The 13,836-nt window shown below is 43.9% G+C and overlaps 1 protein-coding gene across 3 annotated transcripts in view; it reads right to left on the minus strand.

Moving 5' to 3' along the window:
• Nucleotides 1–13,836, minus strand: part of SHROOM3 (shroom family member 3) — a 249,965-nt gene that overhangs the window by 70,395 nt on the left and 165,734 nt on the right. The window contains exon 1 of one of the 3 annotated variants that reach the window (XM_029234657.1): nucleotides 8,162–8,401. The exons of the other annotated variants lie outside the window; for them this stretch is intronic. The gene's annotated coding sequence lies outside the window, so the exon portion shown is untranslated. Of the gene's footprint in view, nucleotides 1–8,161; nucleotides 8,402–13,836 lie in introns of those variants that run through there. 3 annotated transcript variants of the gene reach the window in all.

Consider the following 13,836-nt stretch of genomic DNA (forward strand, 5'->3'; position numbering starts at 1 on the left):
TGTGTCCCCACTCACCCCAACACTACCCTATCCTCTCCAGGGAATTGTGGACCCACTGGCATACATAACACAAAAGTGGGACTGACATAAATCTGTCTTTAGCTTAGCATGGCAGTCTCAAAACATCATTAAAACATATTCCCAATTGACACCTGTGTTGGACTTTACAATTTACGAAGTATTTTTACATAACAAATTCAATCCTCATAATAATCCTAAGGAGTGTTCTCCCTCTTTCGCAGAAAACGAAACTGAGGCACAGGTAATTTAAATAAATCGCTCAAGAACACAAGTAGAGTGGTAAAACACAGACCCAACACACTATAAGGCTCCAAAGCATGCCCTTAACCACGATCTACAACAGCCATATCACCTAGGGGCTCAGATATCTGTAGACGGAACAAACTCTAGAAAACAGAGCTGCCTGATCCCAGGAAAAGCACAACAATCCTTCCAGCGCTGGCTTCCTCAGGAGCGATGATCTCTGGTGGCTTCTATTGGTAGCCACTTCTCCTCACCTACACCACCAGGGCTGGTTAGTTTCCACTCGTAGTTAACAACTCCTGTTTCAGCTCTGGGGCCAATGGAACCCTAAATGAGAACGAATTTGGGCCTCAGATGGTATCTAAAGCGACAGCTTCAAGACAAACTCTGAGCTAGTCATGTTCTGCTCTTGAACCTCAGGTCCCCACATGATCCCCCAGTTTCCTGTGCCCACCTGGTCCTCCAGGCTGGAGGAAAACTGGCCTTGGATACCAATTCCTTCCAGACCAGAGCCTGGTCTTGTGAATGTCAACTACGCATAAACAGGTGGTACTGGGCACAAAAGCCGAAGCGAAAGCAGGTGGGAAAGTGAGTGGTCATCTTTATCTGATCGGGCAGAGCAGGTCCTACTCCCTCCCCTGGGCACCAACACACAGGAGGCGGCAGCGGGCAGGCCAGCCGAGGGCAGGAAATACCCTGTGAGTCGTGCATCACCCCTGGTCTCCCCTCCCACTAGAACGCCAGCATGCCAAGCCTGGGAAAGGTACAGAATCCACGACAAAGAGAAGGTACTGGACTGTGACCCCATGTCATGAACCAGTGGCGGATCGGGGGCCTCCGCCCCAGACAGACCTGGCTCAGAGGGGAGGCAGCCTCCTCCCACTGTGGAATTCCAGCTGCTAGTGGTGAAGAGGTAACCATGGGAACTGATACAAAGGGCTTCAAGTTGAGGGAAAGAGGCTGGAGGCGATGGTGAACAGGCAGAGTGGGACTTCAAGTGACAGTCCTGCAATTCTCCTAACTTTAGCTGAGCACAGTTACTGTGGATCAGACTAGAGACAGGTGGAGCTTGCACAGAGCCAAGCAGCCTCGAGGGGTCAGAGACAACCAGAGTGCCAAGACCCCTGTAGGTTCTTCCTCCAGATTTCTTTTCTCCCCTTCAGAGAGCGGAGCCCCAGAAGTCTCGTCTGCCAGGAACTTTGCCCTGAGATAACGTGGCTCACTTGGGTGGACAAAACTGGTACATGGTGACATTCCTTCTAATAAAAGCAGCACTTTGCAAAGGGGCTCCTCCTCATGCCCCCTGGCCTCAGCCCACTGCCCCCAGCGGCACCCACTCTGCTTGCTGGGGGGCTTTCTGGCGTGTCTTAAACAGACCTGGGCGATTGAGGAAATGGTCCTGAGATGCCGGCTGTCAAGCTACACTGCAGAGGAGAGGCATGGATGTTGAGAACATTAATACAGAGCATCTTGCACAAAAACCTGTACTCTGGTGGGGCAGGGTGGGGATTAAGTGAAAAGGCTCATATCTAAACAGGGAATCGTGTCTGTAGAGATATTTAACGACGCTTCCCCCTGAGGCATCCACATGTTATTTTAATTGGCCAATGGGACTTTGTATGTCTGCATTAAATCAGTAGGGTTCTCAATCTACCACTTGGGATTTCTTCTTATTTAAAGTTCTAACTCAGGGTTCTCCAGAATCTGGCAGTTGAGGAAAAGCCATGAAAATGGGGAACACAAAATATCCCGGGGTAACAGTTTACTGTTCCTCTTATTTGTTTGAAGTATAGTTGATTTACAATGCTGTGTTAGTTTCAGGTGTACAGCAAAGTGATTCAGTTATGTGTATATATGTATGTGTGTGTGTGTGTGTGCGTGTGTGTGTATACGCATATATATTCTAACAGGTACACACTACTATACATAAAATAAATAAGCAACAAGGACCTACTGTTTCTCTTACTTTCAGGGCTCTGGAGCACACTTCTCACCCTGCCTTCCGGTGGAGACCAAGATAATATCACACCTATGTCAATCCCTACACGGGCTCCACAAAGTCTAGGCCAAATCCACATTTTCTGTTCACAGGCCAGAGAGGGCCATTCACAGAAAGACTGCTGAGGGGCTGGGGAAAGACCCTGACATGTTTATGAGCGCCTCTGCTGTAAGCCCCGCTCCACAAAGTTGAAAGTAGAGCCATCGACCATTTAAGAACATACCAATTCTCCATCACCAGCGTTCACCTGCATACAGCCCATAATGGTCGCCCTAGCACCACTTATTGGTGTAACTTTCTCCCTGCAATAATGAAATCTTAAAATAATTTTACCTAAAAGAGAAAAGTAACTGACATCTATTATGAACCTCTTCAGTTGAGAGGCAAGATCTTGTGGGGTTCCAACCCTGGCACCTCCATGCCCTCAGCAAGCTATTTAATCTCTTCTGTGTTTGGGGGTTTCCTCACCTCTAAAGGGGGCAATGATAGTGCCTACCTCATTGGAGTGCAAGGAAGATACAAGAAGAGTTTCAGACAGTGCTTTACTCTTAGCAAGTACTCGATAGATATTAGATATTAATACCCACCAGGTGCCAGGCTAGTTATTTTTACATGCATTTTGTCATTTAATCCTTATAACAGCCTAATCTGAGCTATATTAATACCTTTTTAATATATTTATTAAATATATTTATTAAATATATAAATATATATTTATTAAATAAATATATAAATATATTTATTAAAAATATTAAATATTTAAATAAATATATTTATTAAATATATAAAATATATTTATTAAATATTAAATATATTTAATATATTTATTAAATTTATTAATATATTTAATATATTAATAATCTTTTATCACCATTTTGCAGATGAGGAAACTCAGGCTTAAAGAATTTAAGAACTTACCCTAAATCACTAGTAGGTAGTAGAGCTCAGATTCAAACCCAGGTGGTTCTGGTTCCACAGCCTAAGACACTTTCCACGACACTACATTGCCTTTATAGGAGACCATTTTGTTGTTATTTTTAGTAAGGATAAAAAGAAATTCTGGTGTTTAAGAAAATAGTACCAATGGGGGAGAAAAAACCCCAAGATTTTAAACCTCCACCTTAAGCAAGAGGCTTTAAAAAGAACCCAACAAAACTAGCCTAAGAGAGTCCTCTGCTCTGAAAAAAAGTCCAAGAGAAATGGACACACATTCACATTCACAATCAGGGCAGCTATGAACCCTTGAGTATAAAATGACTTATTATTTATCATTGAATTCCCAGCGGCTAATACGTTCTCAGTAAACGTTGGATAAATGTTTAGTGAATGAATTAAAACAACCTAAAAACAAAATGCCTCTGTTGGAGTTGGCAAAGTTTATATCATATTTCCCGAACACTCTGTTGAACCTAAATAATTGAAGCTTAATAGATTAAGTAAACTAGTATTATATTTACCACTCTGTGCAAGGCATTTTACTGAAAATTCCAGTTATATAATGTGTCCCTTTAAAAAAAGAAAAGCACATTATACAGAGATCGTTTTTTCTTTTCCCCCTACATCATTGGAAAGAGTTTATAATATGTAAACCTTTCACCTGGATTCTGTGAATGCTGTGAGCCTAATCTGGGAGTTCAGCTTCAACTGCTACCACTAAATCAGTCCTCAGAAAAAGAGGGATTTATGGGACTTCCCTGCTGGTGCAGTGGTTAAGAATCCACCAGCCAATGAAAGGGACACGGGTTCGATCCCTGGTCCAGGAAGATCCCACATGCCGGGGAGCAACTAAGCCTGTGCGCCGCAACTACTGAGCCTACGCTCTAGAGCCCGCACGCCACAACTACTGAAGCCCGTGTGCCTAGAGCCCGTGCTCCGCGACAAGAGAAGCCACCGCAATGAGAAGCCCGTGCACCGCAACGAAGAGTAGCCCCCGCTCGCCGCAACTAGAGAAAGCCCGCGCACAGCAACGAAGACCCAACGCAGCCAAAATAAATAAATAAATAAAGAGGGGTTTGCCTAGTGGGTATTTCCTCTCTTTGAGGTTTACCTCTGTTGGCAAAGCAAAGCCCCACTGGTATTTTGATCAGATAGGCAAGAACTTTAAATTTAAATTCCCTACAACCTCGAAAAAGGACCCATTAAAATGAAGACACATACAATGCTAAGGATATCGGTTAATATGTTACATAATCTTAAATAAATGAGATGGCTTTCGCAAAAAGTGCAAATAGCTTTATCATTAACACCAAAACCACATATTTATCACAGTACATGGAATTATTAGCTGACATTTATTGAGTCCTTAACTAAGCTAAATACTTTCATTATCTAACTCAATCCTTACAACCACCCTATATGAAGGAGATGTTTTATTCCTTTCCAACGTTTCCGGGTTCAGAGGCATTTAATAACTTGCCCAAGGTAACGTAAACCTACAAGCAGAGATGGGATGTATACCGTTGTCTATCTCTAGGACTTAAGTTCTTCTTCTAATTGAGCTAATGCTTCTCATACAATAAAATACATGTCTTAAGTGTTCAGTTCCATGGAGTTAGCTACTGTGTAACCATCATGCAAATAAAGACACAGAACATTTCTATGGCTCCAGAGAGTCTCTTCTTACCTCTTTCTAGTCAAACTCTCCCCCACCCCGCCACCTACCCCAAGCAACCACTAACTTCTACGGTCACAGGTTAGTTTTGCCTATTCTAGTACCTCATAAATAGAACCGTTTGTGTATCCTTTTTGTGTCTGGCTCCTTTCAGTTTAACATAATGGTTGAGATTCGTCCTGGCTGTTGTATGTATCACAAGTTCATCCCTTTTGATTGTCAAGTAGTATTCCATTAGTATGGCTGTACCACAGTTTATCCATTTTCTTGTTGATGGACATAGGGTTGTTCCCAGCTGCTGGCAATTACGAATAAGGTTGCTATGGCCACTCTGTCCAAGTCTCTTAGTGGACGTTTGCTTTCAGCAACTTGGGTAAACAGCTAGGCGTGGATCTGTTGAGTCACAGGGTCGATGTATGTTTAACTTTACAACAAACACAAGTTCTTAACCCCTGTACTCTACTCCCTGCGAATGGCACTAGCTTATTAACCTGTTTGATTTCTCCTTTAATACGACACGTTCCCTGAGGGCAGAGGACCCATCTCCAGTTGCTGGGCTACCTCCCACATTTGTTGAACAAATGAAGACCACTGTTCATACTCCTATTCCTTCTTGGGCGTTACCATAGCATAAGAAAACATGCTTGGCATGCATGGAGAAATAGGACAAGCTGAAGGGTGTGAGGTGGAGTGAAAAACTGCCCAGCCAGGAGACTCTTGACTTCCCATTTTCTTTTTGACATGACCTTTCCTAGAAAGTGAATCCTTCCCACTGATCCTGCAGGGAGGGCGGGGGGGGGGGGGTGTTCCTCATCAAGTGACCACGGAAAGGGAGGAAGGTGTCACTGCAACTGAGGTCACACAGTGGTTAGAATTACAGGATACTTCTGTCAAACAGGAGGGCGGAGGAAGCAGCAACCCATGAAATCCTGACCTTCTGAAAATCACCAGCAATACAGCAGCACAGCTGGAGCTCAGGGGGGCAGCCTCCAATAGAAGTTACAGGAATACTTGGTTTTGGTGAAAGCACTACGTTGGAAATGGAAAGCCAAGAATAAATTTTGAGGAGAAAGATGTTGATGTAAAAATGTAACCAGATTGAACACACAAGATAGGAGCCTGAAAAGAAGCTTGGGTCCAAAGTGGAGAAAGCTCTCAGGCACACCAACCTTAGCTCCACGGTTTATCACACACACACACACACACACACACACACACACACACACGCACACACACACACGCACGCGCGCGCACACACACACACACACACACGCCCCTTCCGGCCTTGGGAGGCAGAACTTTTAATTCCCATGAATCAATTCATTCATTTACTTTAAGTTACAGAACTTACACTATCCTCAACCTAGAACTTCTTAGAAAGTAAATAAATCATTGTTGATTTTCTATCCATCAATAGAAAAGGACTGGCAAGTCCTGAAGACAATTTAAATCTTTCTTACCAAAGGAGAATCTTTGTTTTACATCAAAATCAAAACAGGGCTTCACCACATCCTGGGCTCAGGTGTTTTCTTTATTTCCTTTGGTCCCAGGTTATCGAGGACTGAAATTTGTTTAGAATTCCTCAATTTGGGGGTTCTGAGAGGTGACCTAGCCTTCCTTTATCCAAACAGTACCACACTGAAGCCATCCTAGGCAGATGGATGCTTATCCTATTCTTAAAATCTCCAGGGAAGTAAATTCTCTACAACGTCCCTTGGTAACCTTCTCCAGGGTTTTATCAAGCGTACGGTGAGGAAGTTCTGATGCAGAAACCAATAAAAATATTAACTCTATGAGCCTAGCTACAAGCACTGGAAAGGGGTATGTGTCTGGGCACTTTGCCTTCATGGTAGAGATGTATTTACAAAACAGGCTATACAAACAGAAACCATTTGTCTGGAGCAGATGTGGGAAGTTGATTCAAGAGAAACTGCCACAATAAATTCTGTTTATTTGAACCATGAACCATGTGAATAAGTTATTGTTGGTTATAACATTTTCTAAAGTACGAATTTATTTTCTTGTCAATTCCTAATTTAACCAGGTTTGTTAGCAGTTTCAAAAAGTTCACAGCTGCAAAGTTTTCAAATGACTAGGCTTCCATGAAAAACTAGGCCTTAGCAAATAGAATGTAAATGTTATTGTTATAAACAGTTTACTTCCTTCTTAGTTCTGTATATTCCACCTTTTCTGCAGCAATCATGTAATATTTTTATAATGAAAAAAGATTTTAAAAGACAAACATTAACCATCAAAATTAATTAAAATGTAAACCACCTTCTGGTGAGATTATTTGAGGGAAGATTTAGCCATATGTCTGACCAATGTGCTTTTAATTAGAAACGATAATTTAGCCTTTAAATATTAACTAGCTAGAAATAGGAGACGCATAGAACTATCTTTAGAAGCCCCTGTGCTAAGATTTCCTGCTGCACTCTGATGTCTCACAGCAATCTCTCCATGGAGTTTATACGCATGTGGGCTCCCATTCCCTTCCTCTCAAAAGCCTCCATGCACAGAAGTGCACCACAATACTACGATTAAAATAAACAAACAAATAAATAAGTAACACCGAAATACATAGGAGAGAAAGAGATGGTCACACCCCACCCTAACTCCCACCGGATGCTGGATGTACTGAAATTTTATAACCTCTCTCCCACTCCTCAGCAAAGCACTTTTAATCTCTCTGGGAACTCAGGGTAAAGCATGTGTCAGGTATAATTTCGTTTTCATGATTTAAGTTTTCCTGCATGACAGTAGAACACAACTTTAAAAAGAAATCGCCTTAAGATCTGGAACAAGTGAAAGGGGGGAGGGGCAGGCATGCCCCTCAAAAGCACACTTGGGATCTTTCCTACGGAAATAAATCCAGTAACATTAAGAAAGGCAAGTCGTTCTAAACTCAATAGGAGCCCTCGTGGGAAGCAATTTATCAAAATTAAAATATTTCACAGATCATTTCTTCTGAAAAGTTTTCGCGCTGTCAATAATCTGCAATTCTTTTCCTCTTGGAGTGGCACTTTCTGCCTTCCTAACAAAATTTTTAAAAAGAAGAAAAAGGCCAAGGCCCACGAGTGTCAGGAGACCCTCGGAGCGCGCCACCTACCCCCCCCATCAGGCCGGCAGCTGGCAGAGAAAGCCCGCCCGGGGACCCATCCTCACAGGCAGGATTTTCCAGAGTCGCCGCAGGGACCGAAATAGACACCCTTTAGAAAACAGACGGCCGGGCCCCCGCCCTCCCTCCCCCCCGGGCCAGGGGAATTGGACCCGAGCCCCGCACTCACCATCGCCGCTGGCCGGGCCGCCGCCGCCTCCCCCCGGGGCCGCGCGGGGCTCCGGGCCGACGCCAAGTTCAAACCTCGCCGCCGCTGCGAGGAGGCGGCGCGGGGCATAGTCGGCTGGGCTCGGCCGCGCTCAACAATGGGCGGCTCGGCCGCGCCCAGCGCGCTGCGCCCCGGCTACAGCGGCTGCGGTGCGGCGGGCCCGGGGCGCGCGGCTGCTGGGGGTGAACCCGGGCGAAGGGCCCGGAGGGTGCGGGGGGAACCCGACCACTAGGCCTCCCCGGCCGCGGGGGCCGCGCCGGAGGATCCGCGCTCGCTCGGCGCTCGCCACCAGGTAATCCCACAGGAAGCCTCCCGGATTGGCCCGGACGCTCAGGACGAGATTTGCATTTCAATGGCAGCGCTGGCTCCCTAAGGTTTGAAAACGGATTCTGGGCTGCGAGAGTCGGGCTCCACTAGTCCCTCCGCAGTCAGCGTCCTCGGGTCCTCGTGGTATTAAAGGGACCGACTCACACGCTCTCAGGCCCTGCTTTATCGGTTCACAGTCAGAAAGGTGTCTTAACTCCACCTCCCCGCCCATTTTGAAATGAAGAGGGAGCCAAAAGAATAAGAGCCACTTCAAGAAGCCCGCGCTCGCTTTTCAGGGGCTATATAGTTAGTAATTGATCAAATGAAGCACGAATGAAGAAGCAAGGTAAAAAGTTCACTTTTTTTTTTTTTTTTAAAAAAAAGAACCTCACATTACAAGGAAAATAACCATCCACGGAGAGTGTGTCCTTTTTCAGTATAAATCAACCAGAGAATTTCAGGTTGTTGCTGAACGCTAATGCTGTTGAAACCTCCCTTCCCAGTTCTTTTGTTTCCAGGAGCATCTTCTCTAGATGAGAGACAGGTGATTATTCAGTGGTTATGACTGTGATCTTTCAGGAGATTTTGGATTCAGCTTTGCAAACTTCGGGGTCTTAGGCAATATGTACATTTGCATTTGTTTTGCATTAGGATAAGATAGGGGTGCCCATTTAATATTCTTAAAGAAGCTATGTGCTATTTTCAGCTTCATCTTTCTTCAAAGGCTTTTCCAGCCTCTTTCAAGGGAGGTAAGATTTTCTTTTTTCCTAGAGAGTACCTTTCTTAATTGCTTTCACATGTCATCTCCAGCGATTAAAATAACAGTAAGGTTTGAGATTGGCTTTATTACTTCTCAAGCAAAATGCCTGTTAAAATTTCAGGTTCTATATTTAAGGCGATACACAGATAGACACAGAAAAGAGAATGCCTAATTAGGTAGGAAGTAGAAGCCTCAGTTCCCATAGAGTTAATATTATTTGCCTTTACTTGGCTGTGTTCTTTGTAATATCCCGGCAGAATGCAGAAGCCTTTAAGGGCTACAGCAACAACTAAATAGGCCTCTTTACAGATATCTTCATGGACAGACTCCCCCTCCCCAAGGTATTATCTCCCTTAAAATTGTATTTTGGGGCTTCCCTGCTGGCGCAGTGGTTGAGAGTCCGCCTGCCGATGCAGAGGACACGGGTTCGTGCCGCGGTCCGGGAAGATCCCACATGTCCGCGGAGCGGCTGGGCCCGTGAGCCATGGCTGCTGAGCCTGCGCGTCCGGAGCCTGTGCTCCGCAGCGGGGGAGGCCACAACAGTGAGAGGCCCGCGTACCGCAAAAAAAGAAAAAAAAATTGTATTTTGTTTTCACTATGGTATCACAAGCATGTACAAATATATATATATACCTGCCACACAGCCAGAGAGGTACCCACACACATTGTTGCTAGATGTAAGAAGCAGGGAGGCTAATGTTGCCTGTCCTGTGTCCTAATGTCCTGTAGGAGTCTAGTTTTAGGTGGGAGCAGGTGATGGTCAGAACTTAAGCTTTAAACAACGTGGTCAGTCCTTACAGCTTAGCAAACATATTGCCGCTGCCACCATGTTGAGGAATTAAGAAGTATCAGCTGAGGACACAGCCAGGAGCTCGGTAGGCAGAATAGATAAGACCTCCTCTCCTGCTGCTGCTTTATCTTGTTTTCTAAGTGCTCAGGGTCAGGTGGAATCTCATAAGGGTGGACCAGATCCCTCCACTCCTGCATGGAACATCACTTTAAATTGGTGATTCAAAACACACTTTGGCCATAGAAAATAAACTTATGGTTACCGAACGGGAGGGTGGGGAGGGATAAATTAGGAGTTTGGGATTAGCAGATACAAACTACTGTATATAATAAAATAGATAAACAAGAAGGTCCTGCACTATAGCACAGGGAACTACATTCAATATCTTGTCGTAACGTATAACCTATACAAAACAGAATCACTTTGTTGTACACCAAAAACTAACACAACATTGTAAATCAACTATACTTTAATTTAAAAAAATGTTTTAAAAGTACTTTGGATCCAACTTTTAGCTCCTGCACAGCCTGTATTATACCAGTGAAATCCATCACTACCATGGGAAGTCCCTGGGCTTCCACTGTACCGCAGATTCTGGAAAAATACTTTTTTTTTTTTTTTTGCAGTACGCAGGCCTCTCACTGTTGTGGCAGTGAAGCCCCATGATTCTTTTTTTAAACATCTTTATTGTGATATAATTTACGTACCATAAGATTTACACTTGGAAAGAGGCACATTTTTGCCCTTCCCCTCCCCAAGTCTTCTCTGATGCTGGAGCAGGTGGTGGGAGGAAAAGACCAGAGACACGGGAACAAGTCCCTGGCAGCGTGGGGACCACAGCGCTCACCTACACAGAGACATACCAGACAGGGGTGCGTGGAAGGTGCAACCAGGTGGTGACGGGAGAGGGGTCATGAGTCGAAAGGAGGGCTGAAGGGCTTCCCTGGTGGCGCAGTGGTTAAGAATCCGCCTGCCAATGAAGGGGACACGGGTTCGAGCCCTGGTCCGGGAAGATCCCACATGCCGCGGAGCAACTAAGCCCGTGCGTCACAACTGCTGAGCCTGCGCTGTAGAGCCCGTGCTCCACAACAAGAGAAGCCACCGCGATGAGAAGCCCACGCGCCGCAACGAAGAGTAGCCCCCGCTCACCGCAACTAGAGAAAGCCCGCGCGCAGCAACGAAGACCCAGCGCAGCCAAAAAAATAAAAAGGCTGGAGACAGGACTGGCCCCTTAGGCAGCCAGCACGGGCACTGTATGCAATCATCGGCCAAATCATTTTCCCCCCATCTCACATAAATATTTCAACCTACAAACCCAAATTTAAGTTTGAGTTAAATATGATAACCTAAAAATATTTAAAATCAAATTAGACTATTCTAATTGAGGACCTGGCATAATTCAGAATGACCTGATTCATACTGTATACACATTTAGAAGTTTGTTTTTCCACTATAATTGTCAGGTCTTATTACTAAGGAGAAACTGTGAGAATGAGTATCTTTTTCAAATAGAAAGCTTAAGAAATTTAGGATGACTTCCATATGCTCTAAATTCCAGCTTCAGTGGTTATCCTTTGAATTATTTAATTTCAATTAGTCTAACACATTTAATTAATTATACCTTGAAAGAAACTATAGAAATCATATATGTGATTCAGATTTTGAAATTTTTTTCACAAATTTAGCTTCTTTTCTATATTACGGTAGTAAGTTTTATAATATATGTTGTACTTTATTAAATTTCATTTAGAAATAGTCTACCATTTTATACTTTAGAATATGAAACTAAATTTCACTTAGAAATAGTCAACCATTACTTCTTACCAATCGTTTGGCCTTCTTTCTATTATTCCAAATAAATAATGTTTTATTGTGAAAAATATAACTATTTGAAACATAAGAGCCTTTGCTAAATAACAACAACAAGCTCTTGCCACAGCTATACAATAAATTCCCTGGTTCATCTGTGCTCTTCTTTTGGTAGTTGACACCTTAGAAAAACAATGTGAACGTCTGTTGAATATTGAAAATCAGTTCTAGGGACTATTTAATGGCCAATATAAACACAATCAAGAAAAAATACACTTGAAGGACTTCCCTGGTGGTTCAGCAGTTAAGACTCTGCCGTCCCAATGCAGGGGGCCCAGGTTCAATCCCTGGTCAGGGAACTAGATCCCGTGCACCACAACTAAGAGCCTCCATGCCGCAACTGAAGATCCTGCATGCCACAGCTAAGACCCGGCACAGCCAAATAAATAAGTAAATGAGTGAGAGAGAGAGAGAGAGAGAGAGAGAGAATACACTTGAAACACAGATTATTTGCTTCAGAGAGAAAATATTAGGAAGAACATATGGTGCGCTTCCTTCTCAAGTGGGTATTTGGGTTTAGTGTGAACTTTTTATAACTTCTAATGTAGTACTCACTTTGATAAGTATTTTGATTTTTTTGAACTGCTCACAGAAAAATGTGAAAAACAAGTGAATAACCATCCTACTGAATAAAATGTTAAAATGGAAATTGAAAGTAAGGAAATGCATTTAAGACTGTTTCAAACCTGGGAAATAATTTATTTCATGAAGTGATGATGGTAACGTGAAAGGGGAAAACCCTATAATTTCTTTCAGCTTCTCAGAGTTAGTTACCCCTCTATCACAGACCTTTCTCGTAAATAGCCCACTGAGCCTGCAAGTCCTCCGTGCTGACACCTTCCTTCCTCTCCTTATTTAAGGCATCTTTTGCTGCTAGCAGCTGATTCATATTGACAAGGGCACGTCTGTGTTTCCTGCTGTTCTTTTAGCCCCAGGACCAGGGTCCCAAGGAAAGGCCTTTATGCAACCTGGTTATTACCCATAAAGTTACTTAGAATCTTGCAAAGGTCAGGACCCAAGGAAAAGAGAGAGGAGGACTAGTTAGGCAAATGTTCAGTCACTATTTGCGTCGCTGCAAATGCATGTTAGTACAGCACTCAACGGCAGCGTGCATGGCTTTGTGGGTCAGATTTGGGATCCAGCATCAAAACCGTATAGGTCTAAACAGAAGCAAAAAGGAAGGACAGAACAACAACAGAACTAGCAGAATAAGACTTGAAGGGACAGCTTTTGACAGTGAAGGTAGTCAGCAAGTATTTGTCCTCATGGAAACATAGGAGACAAAGGTCATTTTCAGTGTTATGGGGTGAGGGGGGTTACTGATTAAGTAACAGTCACTTAGGTCAGCAGCTTCAAGCCATCCAGGAGACAAGGATTGACAGCATCCTCTTTGGAAGGTCCTGGTTGAAAGATTAGAAGTGCATCCTGGAGATTGGGAGCAGCCCAAATATTCATATAGAAAATGGTTAAATTAATTGTGAAGCATATCATGCAGCATTTAAAAGGAAAGAGGTGGACCTATAGGTAAGGATGTGGAGAGAAGTCCAGATCGTTAAGTTAAAACCTCATCATAGAGTAGGAGTCACAGAAACATCTATGTGGTGCACCTAGGTGGGAGACAGGCTCACGCTTTCAGCAATCCTCCCAATCCAGAGTGATCCAGGAGAGGCAGAATGTTTCTGGTAAAGCCAAGAGGGCATAGATGCTAGATGGATCTGAGGAGGCTGCAGACACCAGCATCCCAGCTTGGATGTGATCAGACATGTCAGATACCAGCATGCGGAGATGGTGACATGGAGACCAAAGGTGCAACTTTACTCGACTTCCCTGCAACACACACATGGGTGCATGCACAGACACACAGACACACACACACACACACACACACACACACACACACACACACACACA

The sequence above is a fragment of the Monodon monoceros genome, unplaced genomic scaffold (genome assembly GCF_005190385.1).
Source record: "Monodon monoceros isolate NGI ecotype Baffin Bay Population unplaced genomic scaffold, NGI_Narwhal_1 Super_Scaffold_20, whole genome shotgun sequence".
Taxonomy (NCBI): Eukaryota; Metazoa; Chordata; class Mammalia; order Artiodactyla; family Monodontidae; genus Monodon; species Monodon monoceros.